Source organism: Hetaerina americana, unplaced genomic scaffold, assembly GCF_022747635.1.
Source record: "Hetaerina americana unplaced genomic scaffold, ioHetAmer1.1.p SCAF_9, whole genome shotgun sequence".
Lineage (NCBI taxonomy): Eukaryota > Metazoa > Arthropoda > Insecta > Odonata > Calopterygidae > Hetaerina > Hetaerina americana.
Window position 1 is genome coordinate 15,585,202 of NW_027287538.1, and position 16,567 is coordinate 15,601,768.

The 16,567-nt window shown below is 46.7% G+C and overlaps 1 non-coding gene and 1 pseudogene across 1 annotated transcript; both read left to right on the top strand.

The window, feature by feature from the left end:
• The first annotated feature begins 4,635 nt into the window (after positions 1–4,635).
• On the top strand, positions 4,636–4,734 carry LOC139699189 (5S ribosomal RNA; annotated as a pseudogene).
• A 402-nt stretch (positions 4,735–5,136) lies between these two features.
• On the top strand, positions 5,137–5,255 carry LOC139699652 (5S ribosomal RNA). The gene has a single exon (XR_011703521.1). It is a non-coding gene; the product is annotated as a 5S ribosomal RNA (ribosomal RNA).
• Positions 5,256–16,567: the final 11,312 nt, after the last annotated feature.

Below are 16,567 nucleotides of genomic sequence, written 5' to 3' on the forward strand. Positions count from 1 at the left end.
GCTATTGCCGAGGGAGCGGGAAACGGGAGAAAGAGGAGGAAAGGGTCGAACACGAGAGGGCGGGGGAAAAGGATATCGATAGACGTAGCCCGTGGAAAGGAAACGGAGAGATCAACCATCACGAGGGAGGAAAGGTGTGATCCCTGTGCAGATCAGAGTAAGATTCAAGAGGGGAATAATGGGGGAGGAATCAAAATGGCCGTAGCAGTAGAAGAAGAATCAAAAGAAACCGGAGAACCCGATTCAATCGAGGGCGGTGATCGACGGCTTGCGGGGGAAGACAAGAAATTGGTCATGGCGCAAGAGAAGCAAATAGGAAGAAATCTAGACATGGTAACCCCTTTTAGCGACAAGGGTCTCGGGAAAGGGTTATCTGTGACGTTACGCGAAGGGGAGGGCAAACAGCATGAGGAAGAGGCTGAGGAGCGGAGGAGGGAAGAAGACCCGGAGGACAACGCGTCGACCAGCGGTCACCCCTGGAGGGAGGTGGAGGGACGTCGGAAGCGCGGTGGTGGCGAGGATGACAGCGGGAGGAAGTTTGGGCTCGGCGGGGACGAGAGCGAGGACTCCGACGCCAAGGACAACGGGAGCAGCGACACCGGGGACCAGGACGAGGCCCCGAGGAGATCCGGGAGAGGGGGCAAGGCGGAAACGACCGAGCAGAGACAGAAGACGAAGAAGTAGGACAAAGGAAAGAACAGCCTAAGCGTCGGACTCCAGGAGATAGCGGTGAGGTACGCATATATGAAGGAAGCCAAATGGAAAAGGGATGCAAAAAATACAGGGAATGATAAGGGGAAGCAAATGGGAACCCCGAATCCGGAATCCCAATGAATTACACATTGAACCCAAAATTGAGAATAGGCACGCTTAATGTATGTGGGGTTACAAGTAAAAACAGAATAGAAAAAGTATTCGACCTATTTAAAAGAGAAGACCTGGACATCCTACTATTGCAAGAGGTCATGGTGAGTGTACATTGGGAAACGGGCCCGGCGGAGATCTATATAAACAACCAAGAGCGGGAAAGAGGCACTGCGATCATGTTAAAAAGAAACATCACCGGAGAAAAAATGACAATGCTACCATCCGGGAGGGCGATGGCCATGACGATCCTTGGGATAAGGATAATAAATGTGTACGGCCCGGCCGGCACCAGGAAACTTCAGGAGAGGAGGGAATTTTACTCGCGGGACCTCCTGCCCCTGCTGAGCGACTTCCAAGGAATGGCACTGTTAGGGGGTGATTTTAACGCAATCATAGACGAGAAAGATAGCCAAAACAACGATGGAGGAGGAGCAAAATACCCACTGTGTGGTCCCCTAAAATCGATAGTTAAAAACCTCAGAGCCACTGACGCAAACAGATTAACAAGCACAAAAGATAACCTTCCGTACACCATCTACGGCGACAAATGGGCAACAAGGCAGGACCGCTTTTACGCATCCTACGACTTGAAAACCCATATATCCTCCTATGCGGTTCTTCCAGTGGCATGCTCCGACCACTGCGCAGTTATTATATCGGTCGATGGATCCCAAAGCAGGACGAGGCATCAGCCAAGGAAAAAGGAGTGGAGGATGAACGTCGAGCTGCTATATGAGAAAGACACCAGAGCCATACTGAAAGAAAACATCCAGCGATGGGAGGAAAGCTGGAGAGGATTGGATCCAAGCGAAAGGTGGGAAAACTCCAAAGTAAAAATAAGAAACCTTTTCGCACAACTGCACAGGGAGAGAGCCGAAGAAATCAGGGAAACCATGGCTTTTTACAGAGAAGCGCTCGAGGAGAGCCTAAAGACGAGAGAAAGGGAACGGAGCAACTGGGGGGAGATAAAAGAACTAAAAAGGAAAATCTTCGGAATGGAAGAGGAAAGGGCGAAAATATCAACATGGCACAGAAGCAAAATATGTTTGCCAGAAGAACATGCCTCGGTGTATTATCTGGGGAGGAGGTTAAAGGATTGCGCCAACAACTTACTCAAAAACGGCATTTTGAACGAGAACGGAACGAGGTTAAAAGAAGAGAGAGAAATCATAGAGCATGTATGCCACCATTTTGAGACTCTCCTTTCTGGGGAGGACACATCACTCAAGGAAGAGACAGAAAATCTCACGCCACTCCCCCAACTGCCAGTGGAGGTGGCAGAGAGGATGGCGGAAAGAATCACAAGGGAGGAGTGCGAGGATGCTATGAGATGGCTCCCCAAGGGGAGGTCCCCGGGTACCGACGGTATCCCTTTTGAATTCTACGTAGAATTCTGGGAAGAGCTGAAGGATTTAATCATTCCAGCGATAGAGAACATCCTCCAAAATGGCACCCTCACCACGACCCAAAGAGAGGGGAAAATTGTCCTAGTGCCGAAAAGAAAAGAGCCAAGGAGCCTAAATGACTACAGACCCATCACCCTCCTCAACGCCGATTACAAGGTAGTAGCTAAAATCGTTAAAACCAGACTCAACGAAGCCGTGGAAAAGATAATCGGGCCAGACCAACACATAGTAGGAAAGGGGAGGAACATTGTAACGGCGCTGACAACGATCAGAGACGCAATCGCGAGCCACGAGAGCAGGCAGGGCGCGGGCCTTAAACTGGTAGCGGTAGATATTGAGAAGGCTTTCGACAGGGTGAACATAAACCACGTATTGAACACATTAAAGAGGATGGGATTCCCCGAAAAGTTTTTGAATACAATAAAAATGTTCACGAACAACATCACGTCGAAAGTAAAATTGAGCGCGGGGGCCGAAACAAAGTCGTTCCCCGTGAGAAGATCAATCAGACAAGGCTGTCCGCTTTCGATGCTTCTGTTCTCTATATCACTGGAGCCCCTGCTACATAGTCTTCGCAGAAACATTAAAGGAATCCCGGCGGGGAACGGAAAAGTGTCCGCGGTGGCTTATGCGGACGACGTAACGATCTTCGCCCAAGATCAAGCGGAAATTCATGTAATAGGGAAATCATTAAAGGAATATGAGGAGGAAAGCGGGCAAAAAGTAAACATGGAAAAGACAAAGGCCTTGACAATAAAAGACGCCGACTTCACCGCGACCAGTGAATGGAAAGAGGTGACCTCGATGGACATTCTGGGCATTCCATGGAGTAGGACTTCCACGGAGACGACAAACGCAGTATGGGAAAAGGCAACGAGAATGATAAAAGGAACATTAGCGCAATTGAGAGACAGGGACCTAAACATACATCAGAAAGTCCTTGCGATAAACGCATTGTTATTATCCAAGGCATGGTACGCCGCACTGATTTTCCCGTTGCCAGAAAAACATGGGGCTCTATTGACGAAAATAGCAACGCAATACCTTTGGGGAGGGCATTTGCTAAGAGTAGCAAAGAGCCAGGCCTGTCTACCCAAGGGGAAGGGGGGCCTAGGGCTGATCGACGTGCGGGACAAAGCCCTGGCACTCTATGCAAAGACAGTAATAAACATCCTATCCGACGACTGTCAACATTCAAAAGATCTGCTAAAGGCGGCATGGGGTGCACCAGGGCAGGATAGACTGCTGATGAAAACTATCAGGAAAGTTAAGGACTTAGTAGAAAAGATGCCGAGAGGAGTGACAGCCACCACCAAGTGCCTTTACCGACAACTCAGAAGCGACGACAACCACCGAATCAACATCGAAAAGCACATCCTATCGGTAAATTGGAAGAGAGTGTGGAAGAACATCAACGAAATAGCCATGACCCTAAGGACAAAGAGCGTCCTATTCCTATTCGCAAACTATATAGTGACCACCCAGCAAGTGAAACAAAACATGTATCTAACAAGCAGGAACGAATGCGAATACTGTGACAAAGCCGACACACAAGACCACAGGGTGTTCGAATGCACCATCTCAAGGAGGAGGTGGTGCCTAATAAAAAGAACATTTAGAGAATTAAACACCTTTGGAGAAAAGGAGATAGGAAATAGGAATATGATGATTCTGGATTTCAACATCTTTCCCCGCGTGAAAATGGAAACAATGTGCTGGCTGATTGGACAGCACCTTCTTACGGTACACAAGTGGGTTAAAATAGATATAGAAAGTTGGTGGGAACAAGTGAAAAAAGAGAGCAAAAACCTACCGGGCCGATTACAGCCACATTGGAAGAAAGTAGAACAAATGGTAAAAAAAGAAGTCATGAAAGAATAACAAGTTTAAAGAAAATTGGTCTTGGACTCAATGTAAACTGTCATGTATGCAAGGAAATATATTACCGATAACAAGTATGTGAATAAAGGGAATACGTTCAATAAATAAGAGCAGATAATAATGTAAACAATGTATCATTAATGTTTAACTGTGAAAAAAAGACGCAAAGGGGATGTTTAAAAAAAATTTGACTATTTATAATTGGCTTGATTTCATTGTAATCATTTTGTTCCCTATAAAGGATCTTGTATTGTTAATTCAAGTAAGGAAAATGTTCCCTAAGTTATGTGACGGTGAACACTTTCCGAATGCTTATAGTTCATAAGTGGTTCATACTTATATCATCCTTTGTTTAGAATTGTTCAATTGTGAAAATGTTCAATCTGTGGTCTTATGCACGCTTAAGATGGTGCACATGGTGTTAAATAACTATGTCTGTGAATGGAAATACATGCAATAAAAAAAAAAAAAAAAAAAAAAAATACCACGCTGAATACACCGGTTCTCGTCCGATCACCGAAGTTAAGCAGCATCGGGCCCGGATAGTACTTGGATGGGTGACCGCCTGGGAACACCGGGTGCCGTTGGCTTTCAATATTTTTTTTCCGAAACGAACGTATTTTGAGGCATTCTCTGATGTTTTTAATTTTTTTCAAATAATTTATTTTGCAATGCCGTTCGTTAGACATTGCATGCGTGATTTTGAATTGGTATGTTCCCCATTTGACACCATTCCATTTCATCTAGATGCGACCAGCTCTCTTGGGGCAATGTATTGGTGCTGTAGTATCGTAATCTTCCACATTTATCCAAAGTTCGTTTTAAGATGGCAAATTACCTCCGTCTCCCGCCATCATATGGTCGCGGACGGCCCGATGTATGCAAGCCGTGGGCAAGAAAATAGACGTTGTGTCGCGTCGTTACAAGTGTTTGCGGGCTTGATATTGCGAAAATAGTTCTAGACTCGAGAGAGATGGAAATTGCCAACGGCCATACCACGCTGAATACACCGGTTCTCGTCCGATCACCGAAGTTAAGCAGCATCGGGCCCGGATAGTACTTGGATGGGTCACCGCCTGGGAACACCGGGTGCCGTTGGCTTTCAATATTTTTTTTCCGAAACGAAATTTTTTTTGAGGCATTCTCTGATGTTTTTAATTTTTTTCAAATAATTTATTTTGCAATGCCGTTCGTTAGACATTGCATTCGTGATTTGTAATTTGTATGTTCCCTTTTGACACCATTCCATTTCATCTAGATGCGACCAGCTCTCTTGGGGCAATGTATTGGTGCTGTAGTATCGTAATCTTCCACATTTATCCAAAATTCGTTTTAAGATGGCAAATTACCTCCGTCTCCCGCCATCATATGGTCGTGGACTGCCCGATGTATGCAAGCCGTGGGCAAGAAAATAGACGTCGTGTCGCGTCGTTACAAGTGTTTGCGGGCTTGATATTGCTAAAATAGTTGACTCGAGAGTGGTGGAAATTGCCAACGGCCATACCACGCTGAATACACCGGTTCTCGTCCGATCACCGAAGTTAAGCAGCATCGGGCCCGGATTATTCTCTGATGTTAACTTTCATCCTTTCCAATGCTTCAAAGTGGTCTAATCTCGAGCTGCCGTCCTATCTCCCTCACATGTGCCCTTAGCAAATTATTCGAAAAAGTCATTCTTAGCCGCCTGCAGTCTCTCCCTTTCCCACTGTTCAGGCAAGAGCAATTTGGCTTTGCGCCCAACATCTCAACAGTACACCAGATTTATCGCCTCACCGAGCTTATCCAATCCGGCTTCAACAGCAAATTGGGTACAACTGCGGTTTTCCTAGACATCAGTCAGGCCTTTGACAAGGTCCTTCACGAAGGTCTCTTTTTCAAGCTTGCCAAGAAAGACATTCCCCTCTACCTTATTAAAATCGTAAAATCCTTTCTCAGCAATCGCTCCTTCTCTATTCTGCATAACACCTACAAATCCCCATCCCAACCACAGCTGACAGGCGTCCCCCAGGGGGTGGTCCTAAGCCCAGTTCTCTTCAACATGTTCATTGACGACTTACCCTCCCACCCTCTCACACACATGTTCCTATATGCGGATGACACAACCATTGCTGGACAAAGTTGGTGGCCGTCTAAGACTGACGGCGCCCTGCAAGACCATCTACACTAGATAGGAGACTGGCTCGAAGAGTGGAAGCTTAACGTCAATCCTGACAAATGCGCTAAACTCTGCTTCTCACGCAACCCTCATAAGACCACTCATACGTACCTCACCCTCAATTTCCGCATCATCCCCCAAAGAACCTGCGCAACCTTCCTCGGCGTCACCCTAGATGAAAAATTATCCTTCTCCTCTCATGTCACATCCAAACTAGCCAAACTCCGCTCAGCGTCCTTCGCTCTTCAACCGCTTCTCTCCAGATCTTCCAAAACCTCCTTAAACTCCAAACTTACTATCCTCCATTCCATACTACTCCCTCAAGTCCTTTACGCGTCCCCCGTATGGGCCACAGCACCCAAAGGAGCGATAAGCAAAATCGAGGTATGGCTAAACAAGTGTTCAAGACACATTGCAGGAGCCCCTTGTTATGTTCCAAATACCCTCATTCATAAAGAGCTAAACATTCAGACGGTCAATGAGCTTATCCAAAAAGCTCTTCATAGTTATAGCAGGTCCATCTCCAGCTCCAAAAACCCCCTCATATCTTCCCTATGGTCCTCATCCCTCCCGACTGGCAAAATAAAATACGCTCATCAACTCCTGAAGCCGCTTCGTACAAAGCCCCCGAAAAGAAAAGCACCCAAGTTTCCGCAAACCACCCTCTTCCATCCCACCCTTAATAAAAAATTTATCCCCTTACCACAAAGAAATAACCATGCAAGGAATGTGCAAACAACAAATAAAAAAAAGCGATCCGGTCCAGGCTCTCCTAACCTCCCTCACCTCACTCCACCCGATCCCACCTGATAGACAACAAGCAGATATTAACCAGCCCCTCCCGCAGCATATCCTTGTACCCTTTCCTTATCCTTTAAAAAAAAAATATATATATATGTATATATATATATATATATATATATATATATATATATATATATATATATATGTATATATATATATATATATATATATATATATATATATATATATATATATATATATATACAATTTAAAAAAAAGAAAAAAAACAAAAACTAAAAATTAAAAAAAAATAAATAAAAAAAGTTGAATAGAAACTAAAGTAAAAAAAACCTTTAAAATAAAAAAATAAAAAAAAATATAAAATAAAATAAAAGCTAAAAAATAAAATTCTCCTTCAACTATCACCTCATAAAAGCACTCCATGGCTCCAGTGGAACAAAGTTCCGAAGGAGTACTACAGGTTCACTACTCATTCCTGGTCCTGGTTTCAAAGGGGTCTATTCCCGCCCATTTCATTTGCTAACCTTTAACCTCCTTTCCAAACATTTCTAAAATTTCCTCATCGTCCAGGTGGTCTTCTTCTAATTTCCATTCAGAATTCCATGCGAAGTTACCGGGCTTATTTTTTTCCCAGCTGACTGTAAAGATCACTGTGCAGTGATCACAAAATGACATCTGGAGCACTCTGTACGATGTTATATTCTTTTTACTTTCTCCGAGGCCTAGAAACGGTCTTTCCACGTTGCCCATCCTTTCCCGTATAAGGTTTATTTTAAATTTTCAGTATTTCGTAACAGTGTCGTGGCATTTGTGGCTTTAATGTGTTTCAATGTTCTTTTTAGCTCTTCGCTAAATCTTACCCCCCTCCCACTTCATTGTCGGCACTGTCTTTTACATTTGTGTTTGCATTGAAATCACCGCCCATATTCGCCTCCGACTTGAAAGATTCCCTCATGGGATGGATATCCCTTAAAAAAAGTCCTTCCTTCTCCTCATTTTTTCTTCTGCCCGAAGGACTGTATACATTTATCAGACCTAGGCCTTGGGTATTTAGGCTTATCGCCCTTCCCGACGGGTGCATTGTTATATTTGTGGTTTTAATATGTTTTTTAATTATAATGGGAATATTGCGGGGGAAAAAGTCAAACACGGAGGAGGATATTCCGTTGTATCCAATTTCGGAGGAGGATATGGGTATTGATGCAATCAGGGAGAATAAAGGGGCATAGGATTCCTTAGAAGGTGAAAAGCGGGAGAACAACGCGATGTCCCCGGCGACACTACCACAAGAGCGAAAATGATTACTCATTCAGTGACGGAGCGGTAGGGGCTAACAGAATTGGAAGGAAGCGGTGGAAGGGTGACAAACAACAGGGGGCGGGGTAAAAGGATTTCGACATCATGTAACTTTATGAATACAATGTCGGGCACCGGCGCGGGAGGGGAAGTTGGTAAAGGGAATCGATAGTAGAGGGGTAATAACGTGGCCGGGGTTACGGCGATGGGTATTCAGGAGAAGGAGGGAGAAGGAAGTGAGGAAATGTTGAAAGACAAGCCGAGTGATGAAAAAATGGAATGGAGAGCGTGGCACAGGGAAGCGGAGCCGGGTCGAGGGAATGAGAGTGGGAACCCCCACTCTTGTTTCTAGTCTGGTGTGAGCGTTGGAGGTTTCAGTACGTGTTCGTACGTTTTTCTGTGGGTGCTATCCCCGGCGTTCGAGGGTTTGATCGCCGGGAAAGGAGGAGTTCGTTTTCCCCTGATAAATGCGTGGAAAGTTTTGTTGTGAAAAGTACTTCTTATTTAACCCCAAATTGTGAGTGAGGACATTTCTGTGCTTCGGTTCTGTGTTTCCTATCGCCGGCGTTCGAAGCTTCGATCGCCTGAAAACGAGGAGCTCGTTTCTTCACTAAGTTCGTTGAGCAGAGCATTACAGTTTGAAAGGTTTCCTTTTTTTTCAGCCCTTTTTTAAGGCTTGAGGTGCGTTGATTTTTTTCTATTTAAGCGAAGGAATTGTTAATGCCTTACGATAGGAAGGCCACGCTAATTATAAGTCTTAATGACTTAAAGGAAAGCGCTACCGCCCTAGAGGTACATCGGTTCATCGGTGTCGAGTTCGTGCTTAAAATGGAAGAGTTGGTGGCCATGCAGTTCGGAATAACTAGGAAATTTGTTCATTCAAAGCTCATAAACGAAGAATTAGTGGAAAACATTTTGAGGTCGAAAGGGGGGCCCATTGACTTTCCATCAGAAGCCGATAAGCGGGGAACGGCGATCTTGGAGTCAGCTTCTAGCAGGGCAACCTTTCTTAAGGTGGTGTCACTCCCTCCCGAAGTCCCCAGATTTGAGGTAGAAATGACCCTCGGAAAATACGGCAAGGTGGTCTCCCACACGGACAACCAGTGAATTGGGCAAGGTCTATACAAAATTAGTACAGGCACTAGAACAATCAAGATGTGTGTAAAGAGCCCCATCCCATCATATATACCTGTAGCCGGATATAGAGCCGTAATACATTACGACGGGCGAAAGCAAACAAGTACCAGGTGTGGGAGTGAGTAGCATTTAGAAGAGTCAAATGCACAATAATGAAGACGAGCACAGCGCATGCGGATACATTGCGGGGGAAGAAGTGAAACACGGGAAAGGATATTCCGCTGTTGCCAATTCCGGAGGAAGACATGGGTACTGATACAATCAGGGAGAATAAACAGGCAGAGGATTCTTTAGAAGGGGAAAAGCGGCGAGAACCACGCGAGGGTCCCCGGCGACACTCCCGGAAGAGCGAAGAAGATGACTCATGTAGTGATGGAACGGCAGAGGCTAACGGAATTGGTAGGAAGCGGAGGAAGGGGTTAAAGAACAGGGGGCGGGGTAAAAGGATTTCGACATCAGGTACCCTATGAATCCAAAGGCGGCCACCGGGATGGGAGGGGTAGTCGGTAAATGGATTAGAGAGGAGAGGGGGAATAGCGAAGCCGGGGATACGGAGAATGATATTGAGCAGGAGGTGGGAGAAGGAGGTGAAGAAATGTTGCAAGACAAATCGTGGAATAAAAAAATCGAATGGAGTGAGGCACGCATTGCCGCTGGGGCGGGGGGAGGAAATGAGAGTGGGGACAACCGGGCGACCGTAGAACCCCCGGGAGGGGAAATGGCTCCAGGGCTGACCAGCAGGGATGCATCGCACAGCGAGGCGGAATAGCCAGAGGCAAGCGGGATCAGGCAGCAAGCAGAAGGAATGGCAGCGGACCACGGACTGAAGGGGGCGGAGGCAGGAGCCAGCAATGACTTCACCGAGGGGTCGAACCGGCGGGAAAGGAAAGCGGCAAGAAAAAAGCCTTGTTGCGCGGGAGCGGCAATGAGGGGAGCAAGGTGAAGAGGCTAGGGGCAGCACCAGTGAGAGCAGTGTTGCGGACATTACGGTTGCGGGATATTGAGCAGAAGGGGGGAGAAGGAAGTGAAGTAATGTTAAAAGTGATTTCTGCATCGCTCGTCAAACCGAGCGATTGCAGAAATGGAATGCAGTGAGGAGCCCAGGGCAGTGGAGCTGGGCCGAGGGAATGAGGGTGGGGACCACCGGGCGGGGAAATGGCGCCAGGGTTGACCGGCTGGGGTGCATCGCACGAAGAGGCGGGAGAGCAGAGGGAATGGAAGCGGACCACGGACTGAAGCGGGTGGAGGCAGGAGCGAGGTGACTTCACCTTGGAGGCGTAGCGGCTGAGCATTCTGGGAAAGGAAAGCGTCAAGAAGAAAGAGGAGTTGCGCGGGAGCGGGACTGATGGGAGCAAGGCGAAGAAGCTAGGGGAGGCACCAGTGAAAGCAGTGTTGCGGACGACCCGGTGGAGAACACCAGCCCATTCTGGAGAGGGTGCAAAAAGGCGGCGGTGGAGCAGAAGCGGACAAGACGGCCTAGAGGGGACTGCGGCAGCTCTGGACCACGTTCGGCAATGGAGGACTGGGCGAAAAGTTTGCTTATGTTAAAGAAGGTAAATTCAAACCCACGAATAGGGAATTGAATATTTTGGAAAAGGAATCTGCCGCTTCTCACTTAAAGGAAAAAAATAGATTGAAGGAAACAGATTATACAATGGCGGCAGAATCTAATACTTTAAAGATAGGGACACTAAATGTCTACGGAGTAAGGAGAAGAAGCAGAATAAGGAAAATAAATTCGCTCTTCGTCGAATTAGACCTTGACGTACTCTTTCTCCAAGAAGTAGTGGGCAGCTATTTTTGGGTGGAAGGCCCGGGGAAAATATGTATCAACAAAAAAGAGGAGGCGAGAGGGACGGCCATTACAATTTTTAAAAATATTAAAACCTTAAATATAACAATGCACCCGTCGGGAAGGGCGATAAGCCTAAACACCCATGGCTTAGGTCTGATAAATGTATACGGTCCTTCGGGCACAAGAAAAAGCCAGGAAAGGAAGGATTTTTTCACAAGGGACATCCTTCCCATGCTGGAATCTGTCAAGTCGGAGGCGACAATGGGCGGTGATTTCAATGCAATCACAACCGTGAAAGACAGGGCCAACAATGAGGTGGGAGGGGGATACAGAGTTAATGAAGAGCTGAAAAGGGCATTAAAACACATTAAAAGCCACAGAAGCCTCGACACTGTTACAAAATACTGAACATTTAAAATATACTTTATACGGGAAAGGATGGGCAACGCGGCAAGACCGTTTCTACTCTTCGGAGAAAATAAAATTTGCCTCATGTTTGAATTTTTCAAATAACTTCACTTGCATTGCCGTTTTTTGGGACATCGCATGCGTGATTTTAAAACGTGAACATTATTGGTATGTTGCTTTCTCTTCCTGCCTGTGGACGCCTTTCCATTTCATTTTGATGCGACCACCTTTCTAGGGCCAAAGTATTAGTGCTCTATGGTTCAACATAATCTTCCACATTTATCCAAAGTTGCGATTTAAGACGGCAACTTATCTCCGTCTCCCGCCATCATATGGTCGCGAACGGTAGAGCTCAATGTTTTTACCAATTCCCTGAGGAAGTGCAGTTTTTTACATGCAATTCCTAACACGAATGCGAACGGGTCAAGCAAGCTTAAAGAGCAGATTGTTATTAATACATGCTTTTCTAAATTTCCAGGATCGCGATAAATGGAGGGACAGAATTCTGTGACCATTACGACATGGACTTCCGCCCGCCCAGAACGGGGTAGCGTAACGGAGGTGGGAGGTGACCCTTCCAAAGAGATCTCGAGTGAAGAATCATAGGTGTGGGCCGAAGCAGAAATTCAGGTGGGGCGTCGCGAAATCTAACTTTACTTCTAGCAAGCTTAGCCCAACCTTCGGCCTTCTTCTCTATACGCTGAAAATGCGGTCCGATCCTATTAACTTGCCCAAGTCTTTCGATGATCGACGTGGAGTACCGTGTGCCTCCCCGCGAAGCCCTAGTTGAAGTGGTAGTGCAAGGATCCCAGGGCTCCGCCATCAAAAATATGACCAGAAATGAACCATGGTCGAGTTTTTCGGTGTGTTGGGCATTGTGCGATTGAGCTACCGGGAACACGTGAAACTTAAATTGGAGATGCTTGGGTTGAAAACGGGGTAATTTCGGATTAACGGCGCCGTTGTCGAAGAATAATTTTGGAAATGATGTAAATGAGCCAGGTAAAGAAAATAAACGAACGGGGATGACGAAAATTAAGAATGGTGTGCAGTTTATCCCGGACGGGAAAGTTCTTGGGCAATTCTACCATTCATGAAGTAGCGAGGAATGCTTTATTTTTTATTCGTTTAAAATGGGCGGGAATAAGACCGGATCAATCTTTTGGCAGTCGATGCAGTGACGTGTGTTTGTGCTTCCGGGTGAGTGGGGACCGCATTGAGTAGGGAGATATCCGTACGATTATGAAAGAATAAATTGAAGCCGGATGTCAAGGAATGTTCATGGGTGGTGATGCGATTTAAAAAAGGAAATAGGATAGTTGTGAGGGGACGTGCTGAAATATTAGAACTGGGAGGTGAAATGTCCCCCGGATGTGAATTGGTTCGGGTATGGTATATTTTAATTGCGTGTTGAGGAACTCTTTCTGCGAGGAAGTATCTATCTATTGAAAATGTGTGGGATTTCGTCTTTTTCATCGGCGGGCATTGGGAACGGGGCCCACGCGTGGTACGGAAATCGCCTCTAAGAAATTTCTGGATTGGTTACGACAAGAATTGAAGATGGAACGGATATTTCAATTGTTGACAGCCGCACGCATGTGATTAGGCAACGTAAGGACGGTCAACTCTTGGTCGCCATCAACGCCAACGGCGAGCAGAAGCAGAATCGATTGATATGCGATGCGTGCATAGCGAGTTAGTTGGGTGTGAATTGAAATGCGTCGCTTTTTTGCCTGTTGACTGCCATCGAGAGATGACGTTGTAGCAACTCTCGCGGGATCGAGAATGTCGTACGTGAGATGAAAAGTCAGGTCCCGTGGAGGGGCGACGCCCTGGGATATTTCTTCTATGCACACACATGCGCAGACTTGAAAGACGTGCAATTTGCTGAATTCCAGTCAGTTCGGCGGGTGGCGCGAAAGGGATGCGTGGCTTAAAATCTTGCTATCCTTATGCGCGGTAGCAATGAAGTGAGATACAGGGAGAAAGGAACGGAATTTAAAAAAAACATGAGGAGAGTGATATTGGTAAGAAATCCAAAGCGACGGTGACTGAGTGCGGCAGATTGTCCTGTACAGGACAAGATCCTGTATGTTGGAAACGGGCCGAACGGTTTACTAGTTTGTCGGGCGAGTAGGGTCGCGATAGGTCTCCAGGGGCAAGAAAATAGACGCCGTGTCGGTGGACCACGCCGTCACAAGTGTTTACGGACTTGGCATATCGCTTAAATAATGGAAACGAGATTGCTCGAAATGGCCAAAGGCTATACCATGTCGGTAAATGCACTTCGTGTTGGCTCTCATTCCTCGCGGCATCCTTGACTTTCCTGATAGTTTTCCCCAACAGTGTCTCCTTCAGTGGTGCATCCCATGCTGCCTTTAACAGATCTTTTGAATGGTGACATTCGTCGGATAGGATGTTAATTACTGTCTCTGCATAGAGTGCCAGGGCTTTGTCCCGTACGTCGATCAGCCCTAGGCCCCCCTTCCCCTTGGGGAGACAGGCCTGGCTCTTTGCTAATCTTAGCAAATGCCCTCCCCAAAGGTATTGCGTTGCTATTTTTGTCAATAGAGCCCCATGTTTTTCTGGCAACGGGAAAATCAGTGCGGCGTACCATGCCTTGGATAATAACAACGCGTTTATCGCAAGGACTTTCTGATGTATGTTTAGGTCCCTGTCTCTCAATTGCGCTAATGTTCCTTTTATCATTCCCGTTGCCTTTTCCCATACTGCGTTTATCGTCTCCGCGGATGTCCTACTCCATGGGATGCCCAGAATGTCCATTGAGGTCACTTCTTTCCATTCACTGGTCGCGGTGAAGTCGGCGTCTTTTATTGTCAAGGCCTTTGTCTTTTCCATGTTTACTTTTTGCCCGCTTTCCTCCTCATATTCCTTTAATGATTTCTCTATTATATGAATATCCGCTTGATCTTGGGCGAAGGTCGTTATGTCGTCCGCATAAGCCACCGCGGTCACTTTTCCGTTCCCCGCCGGGATTCCTTTAATGTTTCTGCGAAGGCTATGTAGCAGGGGCTCCAGTGATATAGAGAACAGAAGCATCGAATGCGGGCAGCCTTGTCTGATTGATCTTCTCACGGGGAACGACTTTGTTTCGGCCCCCGCGCTCAATTTTACTTTCGACGTGATGTTGTTCGTGAACACACTTATCGTGTCGAAAAACTTTTCGGGGAAGCCCATCCTCTTTAGCGTGTTCACTACGTGGTTCATGTTCACCCTGTCGATTGCCTTCTCTAGATCTACCGCTACCAGTTTAAGGCCCGCGACCAGCCTGCTCTCGTGCTCGCGATTGCGTCTCTGATCGTTGTGAGCGCCGTTACAATGTTTCTCCCCTTTCCTACTATGTGTTGGGTTGGCCCGATTATCTTTTCTATGGCTTCGCTGAGTCTGGTTTTAACGATTTTGGCTACTACCTTGTAATCGGCGTTGAGGAGGGTGATGCGTCTGTAGTCATTTAGGCTCCTTGGCTCTTTTCTTTTCGGCACTAGGACAATTTTCCCCTCTCTTTGGGTCGTGGTGAGGGTGCCTTTTTGGAGGATGTTCTCTATCGCTGGAATGATTAAATCGTTCAGCTCTTCCCGGAATTCTACGTAGAATTCAAAAGGGATACCGTCGGTACCCGGGGACCTCCCCTTGGGGAGCCATCACATAGCATCCTCGCACTCCTCCCTTGTGATTCTTTCCGCCATCCTCTGCCACCTCCACTGGCAGTTGGGGGAGTGGCGTGAGGTTTTCTGTCTCTTCCTTGAGTGACGTGTCATCCCCAGACAGGAGAGTCTCGAAATGGTGGCATACATGCTCTAAGATTTCTCTCTCTTCTTTTAACCTCGTTCCGTTCTCGTTCAAAATGCCGTTTTTAGTAAGTTGTTGGCGCAATCCTTTAACCTCCTCCCCAGATAGTACACCGAGGCATGTTCTTCTGGCAAACATATTTTGCTTCTGTGCCATGTTGATATTCTCGCCCTTTCCTCTTCCATTCCGAAGATTTTCCGTTTTAGTTCTTTTATCTCCCCCCAGTTGCTCCGTTCCCTCTCTCTCGTCTTTAGGCTCTCCTCGAGGGCTTCTCTGTAAAAAGCCATTGTTTCTCTGATTTCTTCGGCTCTCTCCCTGTGCAGTTGTGCGAAAAGGTTTCTTATTTTTACTTTGGAGTTTTCCCACCTTTCGCTTGGGTCCAATCCTCTCCAGCTTTCCTCCCATCGCTGGATGTTTTCTTTCAGTATGGCTCTGGTGTCTTCCTCGTATAGCAGCTCGACATTCATCCTCCACTTCTGTTTCCTTGGCTGTTGCCTCGTCCTGCTTTGGGATCCATCGACCGATATATTAACTGCGCAGTGGTCGGAGCATGCCACTGGAAGAACCGCATAGGAGGATATATGGGTTTTCAAGTCGTTGGATGCGTAAAAGCGGTCCTGCCTTGTTGCCCATTTGTCGCCGTAGATGGTGTACGGAAGGATATCTTTTCTGCTTGTCAATCTGTTTGCTTCTGTGGCTCTGAGGTTTTTTACTATCGATTTTAGGGGACCGCACAGTGGATATTTTCCTCCTCCTCCTTCGTGGTTTTGGCTTTCTTTCTCGTATATGATTGCGTTAAAATCACCCCCTAACAGTGCCATTCCTTGGAAGTCGTTCAGCAGGGGCAGGAGGTCCCGCGAGTAGAATTCCCTCCTCTCCTGAAGTTTTCTGGTGCCGGCTGGGCCGTACACATTATCCTTATCCCAAGAATTGTCATGGCCATCGCCCTCCCGGATGGTAGCATTGTCATTTTTTCTCCAGTGATGTTTCTTTTTAACATGATCGCAGTGCCTCTTTCCCGCCCTCGGTTGTTTATATTGATCTCCG